Here is a 23,998-nt window from a genome sequence, read left to right as displayed (position 1 = left end):
TTTAGAATAGTTACATCAAACACTGGTGGACAAATATGCTTGCAATATTTGTTGGTTCATAGTTCATGTTTTTTCTTATCTTTATTTCTGTTTCTATACACATTCAACATTTTTACTGATTTCGTATCTACAAATAACAAATATTCATGTAACATCAGCTCCTTTCACCTCTACGTGACCTATGTTTTTGGTTTTAGTGTTTCTGTTCATCGCCTGGCATCTGAAAACATCAGATTTACACACAGAGAAAGTTGCCATCTGAATTATAGCTCAGGAATGAAATCCTAATGTATCACAGAGTGTGTCTGCAGGGCTGCTGACAACATAGTCCAGAGCTGAGAGAACTGCAGTAGCAACAGAAACGTGTCACACTGCCCTGCCTCCTGCTGTCCATTGTTCCATTGTCGTTAAGTAGAGAGCGCTACCGTCTGACAACAGCTGTATTCCTGGGGACACACTGGTAACAACATCCCTACACACATCAGTGCTAAGGTTGTATCAAGGCCCTCAATCAACACAATAACAAAAGATGGCATTGGGTGATTTCATGAAGCAGTGTTGTTGTCTCCTCCTGGTCTGGATCATTCAGTGTCAGTGGTTCAGGAGGTTTTGACCTGGAGCTGAACTCTCCATAGAGGTCTCCTCCTCTCCACAACAAACAGAGCAGCTGATCAGAACCAGTATAAACACTGAATCAAACAGTTTCATATTTAAAGTCAGTGATTGGTCGACGCTCTTCAGTGACACAGGATGTCTCTTATTGGCTGAAGCTGAGGTGTCTAACATTTCCTCAGCTTGTTTCTCTGATGACTTCAGATCCAGATGTCCGACGACTAAAATCCTTCATCTGGTTCAGATACAGAGCTGAAACATGAGACTTCAAACTGGATCAAAGTTAGTTTGAGCTTCTGTCAGACAAACACAACACTGACACATGAGCAGAGAGGAAATGATGTCCCCGACAAGTGACCAATGAAACGGAGTGTAACCCTGATTAAAATCACTGATTTCTCTGGAAACATCAGTGATGATGTGAGAACACAACTCAACAACAAATAGAACAGAGGTCTGGTTGTTTTTAGATGTTTTAATGCTTTAAATTTGAAAGTCACCAGCCTGTTTAAGCTGCAGATAAATTGTGTTGGTCCAAGGATCAGTTTATTTATTATGTGTTATTGTGTTGTAACAGTGAAAGTGACTCCCTTCTCTGTGCATCCTTTCTATTCCCTCTCTTCAGGGTCCTCACCACAAACACTGGGCTTACATATGTCATCAACTGTGACAGACAAGACCTGAGCTGCTGTCGCCATTAGCATTACCACAGGGGGATAGAAATAATTGAGCAGAGGCAGGGGTATATAGATGAGAGGGGGTAAACTCCTGGTGCCTGGTATAATGAAGCATAATGTACTTTTCTACTGACTGAATAAATTCAACATTATAATCCTGCTGTTAACACTTTGTTAGCACAACAGTATTTCTATATGTTCTGTTAGTTCTGTTAAGTACCATTTAATCACCCCCAGTCACTCTCACCCAGCTCACTGACGTGTATCTACAGGACATCAATTTCCATCTGGGAAAACCCGACCAAGCAACCCCTCAAGACAAAGCTTACTGGAATAACCTCCAGCCTTGAAGCCCTCAGTTTCCCAGCTACAGGCCAGACAAGGTCAAGACTGCTCCTGAGCTGCTGCACGAGGCCCTGATAGATAGAGGAAGACACAAACTTAACGAGCCTTTTACTCTGGCACTGAACCACTATGTGGTCCTGATGGCCTTCCCCCCACACAATGACAAACCAGCAACTGCACCACCTGGGTATAAAAGCTTACAACAAGCAGATGAGAGCATCTGAGAAGCCAGCTAAGACAAAAACCATCCTAAGCTTTACTGCACGGAAGCCAGACATGACTTTGGAGGGCCTACCCACTCAACTCAGAGGCCATGATGAAAGATTGAGACCATCCAGCTATGACTACTCTCATCCAGCCAGGCACTGCTATGAACAGCCTGCTGGGAAAAACTATGCCTCTCTGATAATAAAGCCAAAGCCTGAAGGATTACTTTGAAAAATCTAGTGAATGTACCCAGCTGCTTCAAAAAGGAGTTATCTAAGAAACACCCACAACCGGAACCCCCTCACTGTCAGAAAGCAGTGCAATCCAAACCTACTGTGACCACTGAGAGTCGACCAACAGGCACACACAAAGTCACAACCATTCGACACCCTCCATGTCCAGAACATCAGCACTACTTGCAACAACAAGTTATCAACCAGCTTTGATGCAGCATAAGCCCAATCAAGCCAAACACCATCACCTATGTACACTGAGCCCACCCCTCTCAAAGTGAGTCATGGGGGGGGGGGGGGGGGGGGGGGGGGGCAGGGGGGGGGAAGAGAGAGAGAAAGATGCTCAAAGCACCATCTCCTTCTCCTGTCCTTCTCCACCATCTCCTTCTCTTGTCCTTCTCTACCATCTCCTTCTCCTGTCCTTCTCCACCATCTGTTCACCTTGACACTGACCAGGCGCCTGTTGAGAACAGCACATTACCAGTTCTGGTCCATTTACTGTCCTGCAGCTACAGCCATTGCTTATCTTGAAACCAGCTTTATATGGCTCAATAACAACACATGCAAACCTCAGCACTTCAGTCTGGGATCTTTCACATGGCAGTCTGCAGATACAGCAGCAGTCTCTCTCCAAACATTCATCAAACATAGCATCAGGAACCTAATTTTCACTGACTCACACTGCAGTTTCACCTATCACATCCCAGACAAGAAATAGAAAAAAAGGTAAAACACTCATCCAGATGAATCAGAATCAGAATAGAGACTACAGCTCTGGGGAAGAATCCATTCCTTAGTCTGTTCTGGCCCATGATGATCCCAGGGAGTTTCAGCCCACCAAGCCCGCTCACACTGTCCATGTGGTCACACGCAACTGTGTGATAGGACGACAAAAGAGCCGACCACTTCTTCTAAAAAAAACCCCTCCTGAATTACTGGTCAGAATTCTACAAAATTGTGGATGAACTCTCCCCTGTAGCAGATCTGATCAAGATTACCAAGGGACAACAACAGCCTTCAAATGGATCCACTGACACCACACAAGTGGCATCAAACCAAATCTCCTGCTGAATACTTATGTGTCAGCACTCAGCATTAAATCTTCACATGTGGGACTGTAAATCTCACATTTTCTGAGCCAATAAGAAGAACTCCAACAAGTGTCCAATTTAATCCCAAACTCACTGTTTCTACAGCTGACTGACCTGTGACTCGTGTTGTATCTGCACCCAGGGTGGCACAGAGCAAGGGTCTAACTCAGCCAACTAATCAAATGGGTTTCTGTTGCTCATTAAAAGCCCTCATCTGCCATGCGGTGTGCAGCTGCTAACCTTTGAGACTGGCCCTGCAGGAGAGGCGTGCTCTCATTTGTATACAATGCATGTCAATGACAATGTTAAAGGGCAACCAACAGCACTTGGGTGGTAGTGAGTGGAGGGATGGGGAGGGGGTTAGAAACAAGAAGTGTCATTATCCATAAGTGTTATTCCACCCTGAGCAAATGAGCCTCCAAATGTACTGTCTCAGACATTTAAGACCCACCAAGTGCAGGTTAAGCATGGCAACTTCCTGTTCCGTTCTCTGGAGTACTAGATGAACATGAAGAGATTTTAATGCTTTCTGTTAATCTCCAACATACCTAAAGGTTAGTTTAAGTGACACGTGGAGAAGATTTTGTTAAGAGAACAGTGTAATGTCTAGGTGTGATGCTTTGACCTAATGATTCAGTCCCAAAAGTTATTATGGTTGTCCTCTGGGGGCACAAATGCAGGTACCAAATTTCATGGCAGTCTGTCCAGTAGTTATCAAGACATTTCATTCAGAACACAATGTCAATTCAGAGGGTCACCAGAACCGCTGTGACACATCCTCTGGGAGCCAGTCCATCATGTAGACAATGTCTTGGTTCAGGAGTAAAAACTTTGACTTCTGATGGTGTTAAAAATTCAATTCAATTCAATTCAATTTTATTTGTATAGCGCCAAATCATAATATACATTATCTCAAGGCACTTTACAGGGTAAGGTCAAGACCTTACTTTGTTACAGAGAAAAACCCAACAGTTCCCACAACGAGCAAGCGCTTGGCGACAGGGGGGAGGAAAAACTCCCTTTTAACAGGAAGAAACCTCCAACAGAACCGGGCTTAGGGTGGGCGGCCGTCTGCCTCGACCGGTTGGGTTTAGGGGAAGATAGAAAGAGGGGGAGGGGGAGGAGAGGGGAGAGAAGAGAGAGAGACCAGGAACAGCTGTGTCGGTAATGGCGTTATTAATAATAAAGACAGGTAATAGTAATAGTAAAGATGAGTAGTGGTGGATCTGGATCCTGCTGCTCCCGAGGCAGAGATACCTGCAGAATGAGGACAGAGAGAGGGAGAGAGAGGAGAAGCACAAAACTACGGGACAGAAAAAAAAAAAAAACAAAACAAAGTTAATGGCATGAAGTCATTGAGAGAGAGCGGGGGAGAGAGACAGAAATAGGGAGAGAGCGCCCAGTGAATCATGGGAATCCCCCAGCAGTTTAGCTCTATAGCAGCATAGCTAAGGGATGGGTCAGGACATACCCGAGCCAGTCCTAACTATAAGCTTTACTAAACAAGACAGTTTTAAGCCTGATCTTAAAGGTAGAGAGGGTGTCTGCCTCCCGAACCCACACTGGGAGCTGGTTCCACAGGAGAGGAGCCTGATAGCTGAAGGCTCTGCCCCCCATTCTACTCTTACTAACTCTGGGAACCACAAGTTGACCTGCATTTAGAGAGCGAAGTGTCCTATTGGGAAAATAGGGAACTATAAGCTCTCCAAGGTACGATGGTGCCTGACCATTAATGGCTTTGTAGGTGAGGAGGAGGATTTTAAATTCGATTCTGGATTTTACAGGGAGCCAATGCAGAGAGGTTAACACAGGAGAGACGTGATCTCGTTTCCTCGTTCCTGTCAGTACTCGTGCTGCCGCATTCTGGATCAATTGGAGGCTTTTTACTGAATTTTTGGGACATCCTGACAATAAAGAGTTACAGTAGTCCAGTCTTGAGGTAACAAATGCATGAACTAGTTTTTCAGCATCCTTTAGACATAGAATGGGTCTGATTTTAGCAATATTGCGCAGGTGGAAGAAGGCTGTCCTAGAGACTTGCTTTATATGTGAAGTAAAGGACAAGTCCTGGTCAAAAATGACACCAAGGTTTCTGACTGTAGCACTGGAGGCCAAGGTGATGTCATCCCAAGTCAGTATATTATCACATAGTGTATCTCTGAGGTGTTTTGGGCCAATTACAATAACTTCAGTTTTGTCTGAATTTAAGAGTAAGAAATTACTGGTCATCCAGATTTTTATGTCCTTAAGACACACCTGAAGCTTGGCTACCTGGTTAGTCTCACCTGGCTTCATGGATAAGTACAGCTGGGTGTCATCTGCGTAACAATGGAAATTCATCTGGTGCCTCCTAATAATGTTTCCCAGAGGAAGCATATATAGACTGAAGAGCATTGGTCCTAGCACAGAACCTTGTGGAACTCCATGACTGACTTCTGTGATGATAGAGGAGTCATTGTTAACATGAACAAACTGGAGTCTATCTGACAGATATGACTTAAACCAGCTTAGTGTGGTTCCTTTGATGCCGACCATATGTTCTAGTCTCTGTAATAAAATCTTATGATCGATGGTGTCAAATGCGGCACTAAGATCTAGTAGGACAAGTATAGAGACAAGTCCATTGTCTGAGGCTATGAGGAGATCATTGGTAACCTTAACCAGAGCTGTTTCTGTGCTATGATGGACTCTAAAACCTGACTGAAAGTCTTCAAACAAACCATTCCTGTGCAAGTAATCACATAACTGGCTTGCAACGACCCTCTCAAGGATTTTGGAGATAAAGGGGAGGTTGGATATAGGTCTATAATTGGCTAAAACGTCAGGATCAAGAGTAGGCTTTTTAAGTAGAGGTTTAATTACTGCAACTTTAAAAGCCTGCGGTACATAACCAGTTGATAAAGATAAGTTAATCAGACTTAATATAGAGGTGTCAAGTAAAGGAAAAACCTCTTTGAACAACCTTGTTGGAATGGGGTCAAGAAGACAGGATGATGGTTTAGATAAATAAACTGTTGAAGTGAGCTCAGGGAGATGTACAGGAGAGAAACAGTCAAAATATAAGCCAGTTACAGTTGACTCTGAGGCTGCTGAACTGGACAATACATCTGAACCAGCTGTGGGGAGGAGATGGTGAATTTTTTCTCTAACAGAGACAATTTTATCTGTAAAGAAGCTCATGAAGTCATTACAACTGAGGGCTAAAGGTATAGATGGGTCAACAGAGCTGTGGCTGTCTGTCAGCCTGGCTACAGTGCTGAACAGAAACCTGGGATTGTTCTTGTTTTCTTCTATCAATGATGAATAATAGGATGTTCTGGCTTTACGGAGGCTTTTTTTATACGCCAACAGGCTGTCTTTCCAAGCCTTTAAAGATTCATCCAGGTTAGTAGAACGCCACCTTCTTTCTAGCTTCCTTGAATTTTGCTTTAAAGCTCGTGTTTCTGAGTTGTACCATGGAGCTAGCCTTCTCTGACTCACTACCTTCTTCTCAGAGGGGCCACAGTGTCTAGAGTTGCACGCAGTGAGGCTACAGTACTATCAACAAAATCATCAACCTGTGTGGCTGTGAAGTTAAGAGAGCTGTTCCCTACTGCATTGATACATGGCAGTGGGCTAAGTACTGATGGGATCCTTTCTTTAAATTTGCTAATGGTATTGTCAGAGAGACACCTGCTGTAATAGATTTTTTCCCCAGATGCTGTGTAGTCCATGACTGAAAACTCAAATGTTAACAGAGAATGGTCAGATAAAAGAGGGTTTCTGGGAGAAACTGTTAGGTATTCAATGTCAATCCCATAAGTCAGAACCAGATCAAGGGTATGATTAAAAGAGTGAGTGGGTTCATTAACATGCTGAGAGAAGCCAATTGAGTCTAATAATGAATTAAATGCATGACTCAGGCTGTCACTTTCAACATCTACATGAATGTTAAAATCACCCACTATGATGACTTTATCTGTGCTAAGAGCTAACTCAGATAAAAAGTCTGAGAACTCAGATAAGAACTCAGAGTAAGGAGCAGGAGGACGATATACAGTAACTAGTAGGACTGGTTTTTGTGTCTTCCGGTTTGGGTGAGACAGACTAAGAATAAGGCTTTCAAACGAATTATGATTAACCTTATGCTTGGGATTCAGTAATAAATTGGAGTGATAAATGGCTGCCACCCCTCCTCCTCGGCCTGTGCTTCGAGGGATATGAACGTTAACATGAGTGGGGGGTGTTGATTCATTTAAACTAACATATTCATCCTGCTGCAGCCAGGTTTCAGTCAGACAGAGCAGATCAATGTTATGATCAGTTATCAGATCATTGACTAGTAGAGATTTAGATGAGAGTGATCTGATATTCAATAATCCACATTTAATTTTCCTGTTATTTGGTTCTGGACTAACAGTTGTGCTAATTTTTATTAGGTTTTCATGTCTAACTCCTCCTCTGTTCACTTTTGATTTATTATATTTAAATGTAGGTGGTCGGGGGACAGACACAGTTTGTAGGGGGTGAATGGCAGGCGACTGCTCTAAGAGAGGCGCAGAGAAGAGTGTAAGACTGCGGCTCTGCCTCCTGGTCTCAACTCTGGTTTGTCATGGCTTTGGCTTTCTAATAAACTCAGTGAAGTTTCTAGATAAGAGCGCAGCTCCATCCAGCGTGGGATGTATGCCGTCTCGTCTAATCAGACCAGGTCTTCCCCAGAAAGTCTGCCAGTTATCAACAAAGCCCACATCGTTAGCGGAACACCACCTCGATAACCAGCGGTTGAGCGATGACAAGCGGCTGTACATGTCATCGCTGGTCAGGTTGGGTAGGGGCCCAGAGAAAACTACGGAGTCCGACATTGTTTTAGCATAAGTACACACCGACTCCACATTAATCTTAGTGATCTCCGATTGGCGTAATCGGGTGTCATTAGTGCCGACGTGTATTACAATCGTACTGTATTTACGTTTATCCTTCGCCAGCAGCTTCAGGTTTGACTCAATGTCGCCCGCTCTGGCCCCAGGAATACATTTGACTATGGCCGCCGGTGTCGCTAACTTCACGTTTCTCAGTATAGAGTCACCAATGACCAGAGTTTGTTTCCCAGCGGGTGTGTCGCTGAGTGGGGAGAACCTGTTAGAAACGTGAACAGGTCGGTGGTGAGCCGTGAGCTTTTGTTTAGGACTAAGCCTCTTCTTGTTACGAACAGTCACCCAGCCGCCCTGACCTCCCGGCTGCTCGGGAGCTGCTGGGGGGAGAGAAGGAGCTACAGACAGAGCTACACTGGGTCGGTCCGCACCAGCTACTGGGGGCTGGCTAACTGGAGAGGCTAACGTTGTTGTTTCCATGGTGCGGAGCCGAGATTCCAAATCATTGAGCCTCGCCTCCATAACTGCGAACAAACTGCATTTGTTACATGTACCATTATCGCTGAAGGAGGCAGAGGAGTAACTAAACATGAAGCAGGCTGAGCAAGAGAGAGCAGGAGAGGGAGAGACAGAAGCCATCACAACTGCTAAGCTAAAGTAGCTAACAGAGCTAGCGTGTAAACAGCTGTGTTTTAATGAGAATCTCACGAAGAGAAGGAGAGAGCTAGGAGTGATCGAACAGAAGTTCGACAGTACAACAGATAATTAGTGGTTGTATACAAAAATGCAACTAGGATCAGCTGAATTCAGGGGGAGCAGCAACAAACACAACACCACCAACAACCGGAAGTGACACAATACGCTTACCGCAGCACGCAGCACAAGCAAGGTCATTAGAACGTCAAAAAGTCATTAGAACACCAAAATTGTCAGAATTGCACCATGGGTATCTTTCAGATGAATGAAAAACAAATTCTGGGGCTAAAGAAAGGCCAAGGGATCACAGACAGTAGACATTTGAATTCATCATCAGGATACCATGAATGCCTGTACCATGCTTCACTTATTTTTCACTCTGGACCAAATCACAGACCAACATTACCTGAGATCCAGGCTCATAAAATTCGGTTCTGTTGGAGGTTTCTTCCTGTTAAAAGGGAGTTTTTCCTCCCCCCTGTCGCCAAGTGCTGCTCTTTGTGGGAACTGTTGGGTTTTTCTCTGGAACAAAGTAAGGTCTTGACCTTACCCTGTAAAGTGCCTTGAGATAATGTATATTATGATTTGACGCTATACAAATAAAATTGAATTGAATTGAATTGAATTAAAATTCTTCTGACCAAAGTTCAAATTCTGACTCTCATGTGTGCAAAGTCGTAGATTTATTTGGTTAATTTTTTATTTAATTAAACAATTTTATCTGCCTGACAGAGAAATGCTAGAAAAACCCTTGAAGTAACACTTCAAACTTTGTCTGCAGAAATTTGTGTACGAGTTCAGAAACAGAGTTTGACTCCGGGGTAAATTCATCAGTGTGAGTGTCTGTTCCTTCTCCACACACACACACACACACACACACACACACACACACACACACACACACACACAAACTGCACTTGCACATTCATTCGTGCCACGTCATGGACCAGTTGTACTATTTTGTTACAACTCCCCTCATTATACCGTGGAGTGGTGATTGTGGAGAAGGTGGTCACAAAGGGGATTGTTCTGTTGTGTCAGCAGTGCTCAGCAGTAGTCTATGTGGCTAATGCAGTGTTGGTTCAAGTTGCTGTGTTATTGTGTGAAATTTTGTCATAATTTCTGTCTGAAGTCTTGAGTAATGGGTAAAAAGCATTCTGTGAGATCACACTGACCCTGACCACCAAAATTTAATCACAGTCCAAGTGAATGTTTGTGCCAAATTTGAAGATGTTCCATTGAGGTGTTACTGAGGCATTGTGTCAGCAGCTCTAGCTGTCGCCGCGTGGAGGCATAAAAAGATGAGCAGGACAAAGTCAACATGTGACTCAGAGCTGTGCCACAGCATCCGACAGAGTGTGCCTGTTCCCAGGTATCACAGAAATACTTTATTCATCCCTATAGGGAAATTTACACTTTCGCAGTGTCAGTGAGGCCTAGAAAAACAAAACCACACTAAAATGAAGAAAACTCTTTCACAGCGTCCATGTTGATGTTTTGCTGACCCTTAACGTGTCCAGGACTAGTCTCTGCACCAACAACAGTATCAGTGGGAGGCTTTGGGGGGCAGGCTGCCTGAGACAGAAACCAGAAACCACTGAGATCTCACATTAAGATGAAACAGATAACCTATAGCAAGACAGCACACAAGAGGTCCCCCTAAAGTATCAAACTAACATGGTCTGTGGGATTAGAAATGTAGTGAAAAAATAATCACATTGCTGTAACAGGCCAAAAGTTGACTCAGAGTCCAAACCACAGAATACGTCACCATTATCCTTCATCAGCTCACTCGCACTGTGTCTAAATGCTGAGAGGATGGCAGAGGTTTGTCTGTGAGGATATGTGGGGACATTACAGTTGGTCAGTGTCAGACAGTGACAGCACCACATAGAAGCCATTTGGCATAGTGATGAGCTATCGTCATCATGTGGCAGGGGCTCACCATAAGCCACCCACTCCTGGAAAATAATGGAGAACTCCTGATATGAGCAGCTTTCTGTCTGCCGTCCACTCCAATCTCTTCCCCTCAGGGCAGCCATACTGCATGATGGATTCTCAGGTCTCTGTTGCTGTCTCATTACGGATCACTCCCATGAATAGAGATGTGACACATCTGAGAAACAGTGGCTGTGCATTATGGCTGATTCGCAGGACTGGGGGTTTAAATCAACCCGAGGGAAGCGGGAAACAGGGACATAACTCAGCCACAATGTCTCCCTCAGCCTATATATGTGACATCCAGTGAGAGGTCAGCAAGGAAGTGAAGAGGATAAAAGAGAAGATATTGTATATGGACCACAGAACGGAAATGTCTCTTTTATACACTGGCTGAATCAGAATTCTTCTTCACTGTGGCTGCCATGCAGTTAGAGAGGTGGAGAGTGCAGGGTGTGTGGACTGATCAAGGTGGGTCACAGCCTTTGTAAGGGGCCAGGCAAAATTCTATTGACCCCTATTGGCTTCTGTAGCTGATTCTAATAACTAACAAAGCATTTTATTAGCAGAGAACACTGAACTGTAGTGAATGCCACCCATACAAATCACTGCCTAAAAGAAAAATTACAGCTGACTTCAGCAAGACAGGATTCTACACTTATATTCATATTTGGGTCACTACTGCTCCAAAATGAAAAAATGGGTGCAGTTATTTGTTTAAAAAACTGCATTGATGCAGCTCTTTTTTTTTTTTTTTTTAAATTGTATCTTTATTTGGAATGGGCAAATGAATACATCCACATGGCATCATTAATAAGAATAAAACAAATGACATTCCTCTTTTTTTTTCTTTTTTTTTTTTGAGTCCAGAAAATAATCAACACCAGATATCAGGGCAAATGAGTCCAAAGAGTGTACAGTCATAAATCATGGGTCAGATTTTGTTTGTCCCTTGTAGATCCCACTCTCCTCTGATGACATAAACTTCACAAGACTTGTGCTAGAATAGCATAGGTGGAAACAAAGTTATCCTCTTAGGGCCCGCGTTGCCACGTTGCCCAAAATAAATAGAGCCAGATGAGGCTCATGAGTTCACTTGGAGAAAATTCTGATACATCTTACTAAAAGGTAGGACAGTAAAAACAGAACTAATTACAGAAACCGTGGGGGGGTCATAGAAATAAATCAATTACCACTCACAAATTAAATGAGTCAATTACTAAGCAGAATTACCAGTGAGATCAAATAAAGTCTGCTCTCATGGGGGCTATGAATGAAATCCAGTTGTTCCAGATTTGGTAAAATTTGTCCTTTTGAAGTCTTATTTGGTAGGTCAATTTTTCCATCCTAAATATCTTTTAGGATTTAGGATTCTTCTTCCGGCTCTCAACGAAGGCGGACGCATTTCCCCCTCTCTCCTCTCCCTTTTTTTCCCTGCCTTGCATCTCACGTCTCGTCCTGTCTTGTCTAAACCTTGGAAGCCTCTCTCCGCACTGCTCTCTAAATCTAAAATCATGGAATTGGTCAACTGGTCTCTCAACGCAATTGACAGGATCTTCTCGACGAGAAGCCCGGGTTCGGGGGAACCTGTCTGCCCTGGCGGAACGTACGCCGCTGGTTACATGAGGGACTCCTGGGAGCAGTGGAGGGTCGTGTGCCTGGCGAGTCTTTCCGTTGAGGACATCGAAGATCTCTATATATTCGGAACTGTGATATCAGGCTTTCTGCTGATTGGATTAGGCATTGCCCTGGTGTATCTGAAAATTTGGAAGACGGTGACAGCAGTCCAAATCCCCACGCTGCCCGACATAATTGATGGAGTGAGTAAAGCTGTAAGCACTCAGACTGTGATTGTGAACCGCAACTTGGGAACCACCTTGGAAGGAGCTGTCAACACCCTGTCTGTGGCAATAGACAGAGCTGTTAACGCTCAGACTGTGGTCATAAATCGCAATATGGGTCACATCTTGGAGAAGCTTTCAGCTTTGCAAAGGAGAATGGATGGAGATGACCAGAATGGACTAACAGAGTAAGCCGTGTCTATTGAAATACGACTGCTCGCCCTAACCCAAACAATCATAATCTAATCTGCGTTCCGGCCCCCGCAGCACCAGCCTTGGCCAAGGCCGGTGCTGGAACAACTCCCCCACGAGATCGCTGCAGTGAGACGCTTCTACTCCTACCCCTCCCTCCTTTCCTCCACGGACACCTGTTGATTGTTGACTCCGTCCGGGACCCGATCAAGGATGTCTCCATGGCAACTTGCTGTGTTATCGCGATGACACCCTGCGAACTGAGGCACTGATTGTAAACTAGACAAAGCGACTCTCCAGGCCTATGCACACACACACATTCACGGCACTCCTCACATGTACATATGCAACTCACCCCAACCCCCCAACCCCATCCCACGCCTTCGCCGCTTCTTCCCATCCAGTGCAGCGGGCGGGGTCCGATGGCGGCGCCTCAATGGCAGCGGCTAAGGCTGGCTGCCTGTCTGTACTGGAAGCACCTCCTCCCCCCCTCCCCCCTCCCCTGGAGCAAGTTGTTTGCGTCGATATGTTGTAAAATGTGCTTATATATGCTTATGTTGCCGAGGTTTTTTTTATCAAATCCACACTGAACCCCCCCGGAGTATAGTTTGGGTTTATTTCTTTTTTTTTCTCCTCTCCTCTCCACATGTTCCCCCCCCCCCCACCCCTTTTTTGCTACAGTCATCCTGTTATGTTATGTGTTGACGGGGTGATTGTTGTAATTTCGCTGCAATTGTACTTGTACTGTTACAGTGACAATAAAGCCAATCCAATCCAATCTCCGGAGTAACTCCAATCCAATCATCTAGGGTTGGCTGAATCGGGTTTAAGCATCTTCTCGTTATTGTTTTCTTACTTGCCACCAAGAGTATTTGCAGCAGCTTTATCTCTCTCCTACATTCCAAGAAAGGAACATGACCCAGATACAGTACATCAAAACTCAGGGGTATTTGCTTGTTAAAGACTGTGGTTAATATAGCCTGGATATCCCTCCAGAAGACTTTTAACTTGGGACAGTCCCAGAAGATATGGTAGTGGTTAGCAGCAGTCGAGCCACATTGCCTCCAGCATGACATAGATGCATCTTTATAACTCTCCTGATATGCTGAAATCTAATAACATTCTTCCAGCAATGCTCTCTCCAGTCCATGGAGCTGGATGTTGTCCACTGGATGGACCAGATGTTGTCCCAAGCCTCCTCAGAAATCTCGACCCCTGATTCCCTTTCCCATTTATCTTTAATGTATAGAGTGTTATTGTTGTTGGCATTGGAAAGAGCTGAGTATAGCTTTGAAATGGATTTAGAAGGGATCATGGTCATGGCATTTATCAGAATGTGGTAGAATTCTTATTCAACATCTAAAAAGTTAGTTAATTTACATTCATGGTCAATATAAGAGCGTAATTGCAGGTATCTATGGAATTCGTTCCGTGCCATGCCATGCTTGTCCCGCAAGGCATCAAAGCTGCACACATTGTTTCTTCGAATAAGTGAAATGAGTGTTGTGAGACCATACGTTGTCCATGATTTAAAGCTGGAGTCGTGTCTATTGGGAATAAAATCTGAGTCATTAGCAAACCATCTGAATATTCTTAACATTCTATGCATCCCGCAATTATTAATCATCTTCTGCCAGACTTGAAGACTGTGTGCCATCCAGGGGTTCCCCAACTTTTCCAAATGACATATTAAGCCCTTATGCGCAATAACAGCTTGGATGGGGAACTGAGTTGACAGATTGGACTCTAGCTCCTTCCATTTAGCTATATAGGTTTCATTACACCAGTATAGAAGGGGAGCTATTTGTGCGGCATAGTAGTAATTCCTTAGGCAGGGGAGACCTAACCCTCCTCTTTACTTGGCAAGTTCTTGGTTTTCGGCCCTGCCAGATAAATCTGGAGATCCATTTGTCCCACTCCTTAAATTGATTTTCACCCACCTCTATAGGCAAATTCCTAAAAAGGTAAAGTAAACGTGATAGTATATTCATCTTGACTGCACTTATCCTAGCTCTAAGGCTCAGGAAGGGGACCAGGTTCCATCTGTGTAAATCTGCTTTTATACTTAAAGATATTTTCTTATAGTTTGCCCGGAAGAGCCCCGAAAGGTCCCTAGTCAGATGTATCCCTAAATATTTGATACTCTCATTTTCCCAATTTACCTTAAATTTCTTACGTAAAATCACAGGGGTTGTATAGTTAAGTCACCTGAGTCATCACCTGAGTTTTTGAAATGTTGACTTTGTAGCCAGATAGCTTACCAAAATCACTCAAAGTAGACATCAATTCGCTGAATGATCTCTCTGGCTGCCCCAGGCAGACCAGCACGTCATCAGCAAACATTACTACCTTATGTTCTACTCCTGACAGCATGATACCCTTAATATTTTGATTTTGTCTTATTGATTGACCCAGTGCTTCTATAAATAAATTGAAGAGGAGGGGCGAGATTGCGCAGCCCTGTCTGCACCCACGTTTCAGGATAACGGCCTCGGATAAATCACCATTGACCTTGATACGGCTGAGGGTCTGTCGTATAGCGCCTGGATTATTCTGATAAACCTATCTTGAAATCCAAACTTCCCCAGCACCTTGTACAGGAATGCCCATCTGACAGAGTCGAAAGCTTTCTCAGCATCTAGACTCCCTATAATTGCTTGAGTTCTGTCATTTTGTATTTGTCCTAGGATGTGTAATGTTCTTCTGATATTATCAGTTGTTTGTCTATGGTGCCAGTCTAGTCCAAATTAATGAGGTCAGGTAACAACTTCTCCAATCTGTGGGCAAGAATAGAGGTTAATAATTTATAATCTAAGTTGAGGACACTAATTGGTCAATAATTCCCACATTCTCGTCTGTCTTTCCCCTCTTTCAGGATAACTGAGACAGTAGCCTCTCTCCAAGATGGTGGGATTATTCCCTCCTGTAGGACGCAATTAAATGTCTTCAGTAATAGTGGGACTAGTTCTGTCCTTAGGCTGCGGTACCATTGAGAATTGTACCCGTCCAGCCCAACTGCCTTTCCTGATTTTAATCTGAACAAAGAAGCCAAAGGAAACATATACAGGGGAAATAGAAGAGGGTCTAAAATGGAGCCTTGTGGTACTCCACAGGACATCAGTGCAGAGGAGGAGAGACAGAGATAGATCTGTCTTGGAGGTAGGAGGCAAACCACTATAGGGCCTGTCCCTGAGTAACATCATTAAGGTGGTCCAAGAGGATGGAGTGATTGACTGTGCCAAAGGCTGCAGAGAGATGTAAAAGAATAAAAACACTGTGATTTCCTCAGTCTACAGATGAGAGCAGATCATTTGTTGCCCTCAGCAGAGTGGACTCTATACCATGGTGTGTCCTAAAACCTGAAATTTGTTCAGTATACTACATTTTTTGATGATTCTCTAATGCATGTTCAGGGCTATGCATTAGTGGGAAAATAGCTGGTCAGTCCAGATTACCAGTCCAGCCCTCCCAGTAAGATGGAACAGGTTACACAATTTTTAGGGAGACTGAATGTGTGTTTTATTTTCTTTTTGTTCATTCAACCAACTGGTGTTGAAGAAGGAAATAAACAAAAGACATACATTTCAGAGCTCTGATAAAATAATGAACTAAGTTAAAGAAAACCAGTGTTCATCTGTGTGGGCAGTGTGTTTTTCTCTATTAAATGGAGTATTGTGAGATCTGCATGGGGCATCCTTGCCCTGCTCTCTCTCACTCACTCTCTCTCTCTCTCTCTCTCTCTCTCTCTCTCTCACACACACACACACACACACACACACACACAAACACATTACCAACAGATCTGCGTGTACTATCAGAATGGCCATTGGGAGAACCAGGAGAAATCCCAGTGCATTGGTGGGCCAGTTGACCAGTTTTTACTGACCTTGTCTGGGGCACCATGTGGAGCAGGCTGCATGTGTTTGAAGCTATGGAGCTGTGTATATTCTTCAGTTATTTATTTGTCATAAAGTACTTGTACCAAAGTACCATTATAATCAATAAAACATTATGAATGTAAATGAAGAAAGTAAAAGCCAGGCTGCTGTAAACTGTCTTTTAACATGCTGATGTGCTTAAAAGACAAATTTCAAATTTAGTATCTAAACTCACCTAAACTCATCTCATTTCACATGCTTAACCCAATTGAAAAGCAGCCACACAGGGTCCCACTGAATAATAACAGGGAGACAGGGAGCTGAATACTGATGACTGACATCACAGTGACAGTGACTGAAAAAATGTCTCTTTGCTGCAGGTTGCCGTTAGAACCTTGGCATAGCTTGTCTAGTTAAAACAAACAAACAAACAAACAAACAAACAAACAAACAAACAAACTAACTAACTAACTAACTAACTAACTAACTAACTAACTAACCAACCAACCAACCAACCAACCAACCAACCAACCAACCAACATTAAAAGATAACATAAGATAAATAAGAAATATCCAAATGGACTCAGCTAAATTGTTAATGAAAATTACATGAGCTGACTTTGAATAAATGTCAGTGCTACAAAAGCTGGTCACACTGTCTGTCTTCCCTTTTGAGACAGACAGGAGGGAGCAGGAAGGAGATGTGTTTGCACCGTGAATGTGTTTGTGTACTGTGTTTCTACTGCATGTTTCCTCACACACCTGTTTGCACTGGAAATAAACCTGCAACCTGCATTTGTATGTCACCACATTTTGAAAGGTTGTATTTCCTGCTGCAAGATGACAGTTATCACCCCAAAACAAGCCTGTAACCTCGAGTTTTATGGCTTTTCTTTAAATTTATTTAGAATGGTTTTAATTTTACTGTGTTAACCAAAGGTATCTTTTTAATGTTTTATGAAGAGATGAAAATGATTGGCTTTTCCATGCTATAGCTGTTTGTGAGTCTGTTTTCAGTGCTGTGACCTGAAACATCACCACAGAAATAATAGAATAATGTTCAGGACTCAGGAGTAGTGGCTGCATCAATTATATTTAAAGGTAAAGATGAAGAGGCGTTTGAATCTGAAGACAACATCTGCACTTTAGCGAATACAAAGAAAGTTTAGTTTCAGTGACTGATGCCAGAGGGACTCGCAGGTGTGAACCCATGATGAAAGCTTGTGAAAACATGACACTTGCTGTGAAACTGAGATATGTGCTATATTCATGTCCAAACAATGCTCCTAAAACATGAATAATACAGTGGTATGAAAAAGTTTAGGCACCCCTTTGAGGCTGCATAATAATTTACTCTGTCTTCACAGAAAATGATCACATTGGCGTGCCATTCATTTTCTAATAAAAGCTGAGTACTGGGGTATTTTCCAGACAAAGATTTTTAGTGTAGCAATATTAAGTTGTATGAAATTAAATCAGATGTGAAAAATAGGCTGTGCAAAAATGTGGGCACCCTTGTCATTGTGTTGATTTGAACACTGTAACTACTTAGAACTGATTGGTTTGATGAGATCATTAAGCCTTGAACTTCACAGCCAGGTGCATCAAATCATGAGAAAAGGTGTTTAAGGTGGCCAATTGCAAGTTGTTCTTCTCATTGACTCTCCTCTGAGGAGTGGCAACATGGGGGCCTCAAAACAACTCTCAAATGACCTGAAAACAAAGATTGTTCAACATTATGGTTTAGGGGAAGGCTACAAAAAGCTATCTCAGAGATTTCAGCTGTCAGTTTCCACTGTGAGGAACATAGCGGGGAAATGGAAGACCACAGGCACGGTTCTTGTTAAGGCCTGAAGTGGCAGGCCAAAAAAATATCGGAGAGGCAAAGGCGAAGGATGGTGAGAATGGTCAAAGACAACCCACAGACCACCTCCAAATACCTACAACATCATCTTGATGCAGATGGTGTCACTGTGCATCGTTCAACAATTCAGCGCACTTTGCACAGGGAGAAGCTGTATGGGAGAGTGATGCAGAAGAAGCCTTTTCTGCACACACGCCACATATAGAGTCGCTTGAGGTATGCAAAGGCACATTTGGACAAGCCAGCTTCATTTTGGAATAAGGTCCTGTGGACTGACGAAACAAAGATTGAGTTATTTGGTCATAACAAGGGGCGTTATGCATGGTGGCGAAAGAACACAGCATTCCAAGAAAAACACTTGCTACCCACAGTAAAATTTGGTGGAGCTTGCATCATGCTGTGGGGCTGTGTGGCCAGTGCCGGTACAGGGAATCTTGTTAAAGTTGAGGGTCGCATGGATTCCACTCAATATCAGCAGATTCTTGAGAATAATGTTCAAGAGTCAGTCACAAAGTTGAAGTTATGCCGGGGCTAGATATTTCAACAAGACAACGACCCAAAATACTGCTGAAAATCTACTCAGGCATTCATGCAGAGGAACAAGTACAATGTTCTGGAATGGCCATCCCAGTCCCCAGACCTGAATATCATTGAAAATCTGTGGGATGATTTGAAGCGCGCTGTCCATGCTCAGCAACCATCAAACCTAAGTGAACTGGAGATGTTTTGTAAGGAGGAATGGTCCAAAATACCTTCATCCAGAATCCAGACACTCATTAGAAGCTATAGGAAGCGTCTAGAGGCTGTTCTTTTTGCAAAAGGAGGCTCGACTAAATATTGATGTGATTTTTCTGTTGGAGTGCCCAAATTTATGCACCTGTCTAATTTTGTTTTGATGCATATTGAACATTTTCTGTTAATCCAATAAACCTCATTTCACTACTGAAATAATGCTGTGTCCATCAGTTATTTGACTGATCAAAATGAAATTGCTGATCCAAGCACCCAATGATTTATAAATGAAAATAATGGAAATTGTCAGGGGTGCCTAAACTTTTTCATACCACTGTATCAGCACATCCAACATGTCTTAATCTGAAAATGGTAAATTTACCAAAAGACCAAATTCAGAATATTCAAACAGAATATGCTGATCCATATCAAAATCTGAAAATTGCCATATTCAGAACAGTCGTGGAATATTAGTGTGCATGTTAACATACTGCAGGTTTTTTTAACAACAGGTATAAATGCAGACTCTTGTGATTAGATTTTTATTAATTTATCCAACAGGTGTTTGAGTTACGTTGGGCCAGGAGTCCCAGGAAGTGAGACTAAGTAAGTAAGTTTTGTGTCCACGGTTACAGATTAATGGTATACTGAATTTCCTGGTATTAAAATTTTATATTATCCAGATAAGGAAAAACAAATTCTAATGTACATGTCAGTGTCTTGTGATCAAAATGTGATCAGTTCTGTCCAACCACTTCTGGAGATGGTCTGGCTTGCACTGTGTTTGGATCCGAAACACAGTCTTGGACACCAACAGCTGATTTGGCACCTCAAATCACTCAGGTACAGGTTTTACTCTGATCTCAGTGAGGGGAACAAGAACACATTAAAATACCCAGAATAAAAGCAAAAGGAAGTTGGGATCCTTTACTCTCTGGACACAGATCACATTTTAATACCAGTGTAAACAGGATGTTAGTCTTATTGATTATTAACCACTTAGCTTGTCTAAATGAGGACATAGGCACATTTGCAGTTTCAAGCTTTCAGTTTAGTCTGACAGTAGCATTGTTGATTATCTAACACTGCTCACAATGCTTGTGATTTTTATAATACTTTTTGATCTATTTTTCCTTATACTCATTTATTTTAGTTGGATGTGGTTGGAGTTTTATCAACATGATAAACTAACACAAATGTGCATTCTGATATATTTGATCTGAACTGCATTTAATGGATTTCAGTGGACATGATGGACTGTACTATACTTTTTTTTTACCATTTTCTTGTATGACTATTGTTATTTGCACCTTTGTTATAAATATATTTCTTTGAAAATACATATTTAACAACAAATCCTCTGTAAACAATTTAGAAGCTTTTGGACCACTGTTGAGATAAGTTTGTATCTGCTGTCAATAAATCCTTTTTTACAGATTGTCTCCACTTTTGTTCCAGATGTAAAACCAAACTTCTCCTAATGATTTTAATGACCAAATGTTTGAAAAAGCTAATATGCATCTGAATAGTTCCTGTTTTTTCTGCAGCTGTGATGTTTCAAACACAGAACTCTTCCAGCTAAACTCATCAAAATGTGTTAGTAACAGTTCTTCAAAAATAACTAACATGAACTAACTTCACTTCTGACCCAGAGCCTGATTTGTAAGGTATTCATATATTCATTTTAGTTTATCATTCTTACTGCCCTTCTACTGTTAAATGAATATAGGATATATTCCTGTAGCATGGTTCATAGGACAAATGGTCAGATAATATTGACGTTACTCTGCAGAGAAAAGCCTATCATCACATTACCAAATGGATGAAGATTGTACATGCATTTTGTCACCAAAGCAACAGTTCAACTTTGTATTTGATTCATGGAGATGTTATTGGATGCACTGCTGAGAATAGAGAGGTTCAGGATGTCCTTAACAGAAGAATTCCTGGTTTTCATAGATAGATGGATGCATATCTCCACAACAGTCCAATCCCAGACTTTTGAACCAGCTGGTCCAGTCTCCCTGTGTTCTGGTCTGACCTGCTGCTGCTCCAGCAGACTACAGGAGAGAAGAGGACACTTGCCACCACTGACTGATAAAACATATCCAAAACATAGGATCTCAGCCTCGTGAGGAAGAATAGCCTGCCCCGCCCCTGCCTGGCACCTGTGTTCAGTGACCAGTCCAGTTTACTGTCCAGGTGCACATCCCGGTATGTGCACCACCTCAGTGTCCTTCCCTCTAACTCTGACTGGCTGAAGTGTTGGTCTAGACCTTTGAAAGTCAGAGACCATCTCCTTGGTCTTAGAGGTTCAGAAGGAGGCAGTTCTTGTTAACTTGGCGTACCTGACTGAAGGCCATCATCAGATACACACTGCAACAGCTGTGTCACCCGAGTATTACTAGATGTGGAGACTCAGAGTTGTCCTCTGTATACAGGGTGAACAGGAACAGAGCCAACAGTCCAATGTGGAGCCCCAGTGCTGCTCACCACTGTCCCTGAGACACAGTTACCAGCCTGACGTACTGTGGTCGTCTTGTGAGGTAATCCACAATCCAGGATGTGGAAGAGGGATCCAAACCCATCCCTTCTACCTTGTCTTTGTGAATGGGCCTGATGGAGCATGTAGAGGATGGATCGGCCACTCTAATATGTTCCTTGTAACAAACTGTAGGGGGTCTAGTGCTGTTCAACCTGTGGCCTAAGAATCAGAATCAGAATCAGAATCAGTTTTATTGCCAAGTATGTTTTCACATACAAGGAATTTTTTCTGGTGATTGGTGCAATTGATCAGCAACAGTGGGGCTCTCTAGCCTTGTTGATGAGGCTAATAGCAGATGGGAAGAAGCTATTTTTGTGGCGAGAGGTTTTGGTCCTGAAGGACCGCAGCCTCCTGCCAGAGGGGAGTGTCTCAAAGAGTTTGTGTCCAGGGTGGGAGGAGTCAGCTACAATCTTCCCTGCACGCCTCAGAGTCCTTGAGGCGTACAGGTCCTGGAGGGACGGAAGATTGCAGCCAATCACCTTCTCAGCAGAGTGGATGATACGCTGCAGTCTGTTATTGTCCCTCTCCGTGGCAGCAGCGTACCAGATGGTGATGGAGGAGGTGAGGATGGACTCAGTGATGGAGGTGTAGAAGTTCACCATCATAGTCCTTGGCAGGTTGAACTTCTTCAACTGCCTCAGGAAATACATCCTCTGCTGAGCTTTTTTGCTGAGGGAGCTGATGTTTAGCTCCCATTTGAGATCCTGTGTGATGGTGGTTCCCAAGAAGCGAAAATGCTCCACGGTAGCCACGGGGGAGTCACACAGGGTGATGGGGGTGGGTGGGGCTGGGCTCTTCCTGAAGTCCACTATCATTTCCACTGTCTTCAGAGCGTTTAGCTCTAGGTTGTTCTGCCTGCACCAGGTCACCAGACGCTCAGTCTCCCACCTGTAGGCAGACTCATCGCCATCAGAGATGAGTCCAATGAGAGTGGTGTCGTCTGCAAACTTCAGGAGCTTGACAGACTGATGGCTGGAGGTGCAGGTGTTGGTGTACAGGGAGAAGAGCAGAGGAGAAAGAACGCAGCCTTGCGGGGATCCAGTGCTGATGGTCTGGGAGTCAGACACGTGCTTTCCTAGCTTCACGTGCTGCCTCCTGTCAGACAGGAAGTCGGTGATCCACCTGCAGGTGGAGTCAGGCACGCTCAGCTGGGAGAGCTTGTCCTGCAGCAGAGCCGGGATGATGGTGTTGAAGGCAGAGCTGAAGTCCACAAACAGGATCCTGGCATAGGTCCCTGAGGAGTCCAGGTGCTGGAGGATGAAGTGGAGAGCCATGTTGACAGCGTCGTCTACAGACCTGTTGGCTCTGTAGGCGAACTGCAGGGGGTCCAGGAGTGGGTCAGTGATGGATTTGAGATGGGACAGGACAAGGCGCTCAAATGATTTCATGACCACAGAGGTCAGGGCAATGGGTCTATAGTCATTTAGTCCTGTGGGCCTTGGTTTTTTGGGGACAGGGATGATGGTGGAGGATTTGAAGCAGGCTGGCACGTGGCAGGTCTCCAGTGAGGTGTTGAAGATGTCTGTGAACACTGGAGACAGCTGATCAGCACAGTGCTTCAGGGATGATGGAGAGACAGAGTCAGGAGCGGCTGCTTTGCGGGGGTTCTGCTTCTTAAAAAGCCTGTTGACATCTCTCTCCAGGATAGAGAGAGACGTTCCTTTGGTAGGGGAGGAGGGGGGTTCTGATGTGGCTCTGATGTGGAGGTTAGTGTCAGGCTTGTCCCACTGTCTTTCAAAGCGGCAGTAGAACTCATTCAGATCGTTGGCCAGACGGAAGTCATTAATGGAGTGGGGGGGTTTAGGTTTGTAGTTTGTGATCTTTCTGAGCCCTTTCCAGACAGAAGCAGAGTCATTGGCTGAGAACTGGAGCTGAAGTTTCTCAGAGTACAGACGTTTAGCTTCTCTCACCGCTTTGCTAAACCTGTACTTGGACTCTTTAAACTTGTCCCTGTCCCCACTCCTGAAAGCTTCCTCCTTTTGCCTCCTGAGCTGACTGAGCTTAGCTGTGAACCAGGGTTTGTCATTGTTATAACTCACCCTGGTGCGTGATGGGATACAGCAGTCCTCACAGAAGCTGATGTATGACGTCACAGCCTCTGTGAACTCATCCAGACTGTTGGAAGCAGTCCTGAACACCTCCCAGTCAGTGCAGTCCAAACATGCCCGCAGATCCTCTATGGCTTCACTGCTCCACTGCTTTGATGTCCTAACAACAGGTTTACACAGTTTTAGTTTCTGCCTGTATGTGGGAATCAGGTGGACCATGACATGGTCAGAGTGGCCCAGTGCAGCCCG

At 43.7% G+C, this 23,998-nt stretch overlaps 1 long non-coding RNA gene across 1 annotated transcript in view; it reads left to right on the top strand.

Moving 5' to 3' along the window:
• LOC139625229 (uncharacterized) overlaps positions 1-7,341 on the top strand; it is a 48,066-nt gene extending 40,725 nt beyond the window's left edge. The window contains exon 2 of the long non-coding RNA XR_011691865.1: positions 7,153-7,341. This is a non-coding gene — a long non-coding RNA (uncharacterized lncRNA). The remainder of the gene's footprint in view (positions 1-7,152) is intronic.
• Positions 7,342-23,998: the final 16,657 nt, after the last annotated feature.

The sequence above is a fragment of the Trachinotus anak genome, unplaced genomic scaffold (assembly GCF_046630095.1).
Source record: "Trachinotus anak isolate AG129_WGS33_773 ecotype Australia unplaced genomic scaffold, CSIRO_AGI_Tana_v1 ptg000001l, whole genome shotgun sequence".
NCBI classification, from domain to species: Eukaryota; Metazoa; Chordata; class Actinopteri; order Carangiformes; family Carangidae; genus Trachinotus; species Trachinotus anak.
Note: the sequence above shows the minus strand (reverse complement) of the source record. Positions and strands in the feature narration are given on the sequence as shown.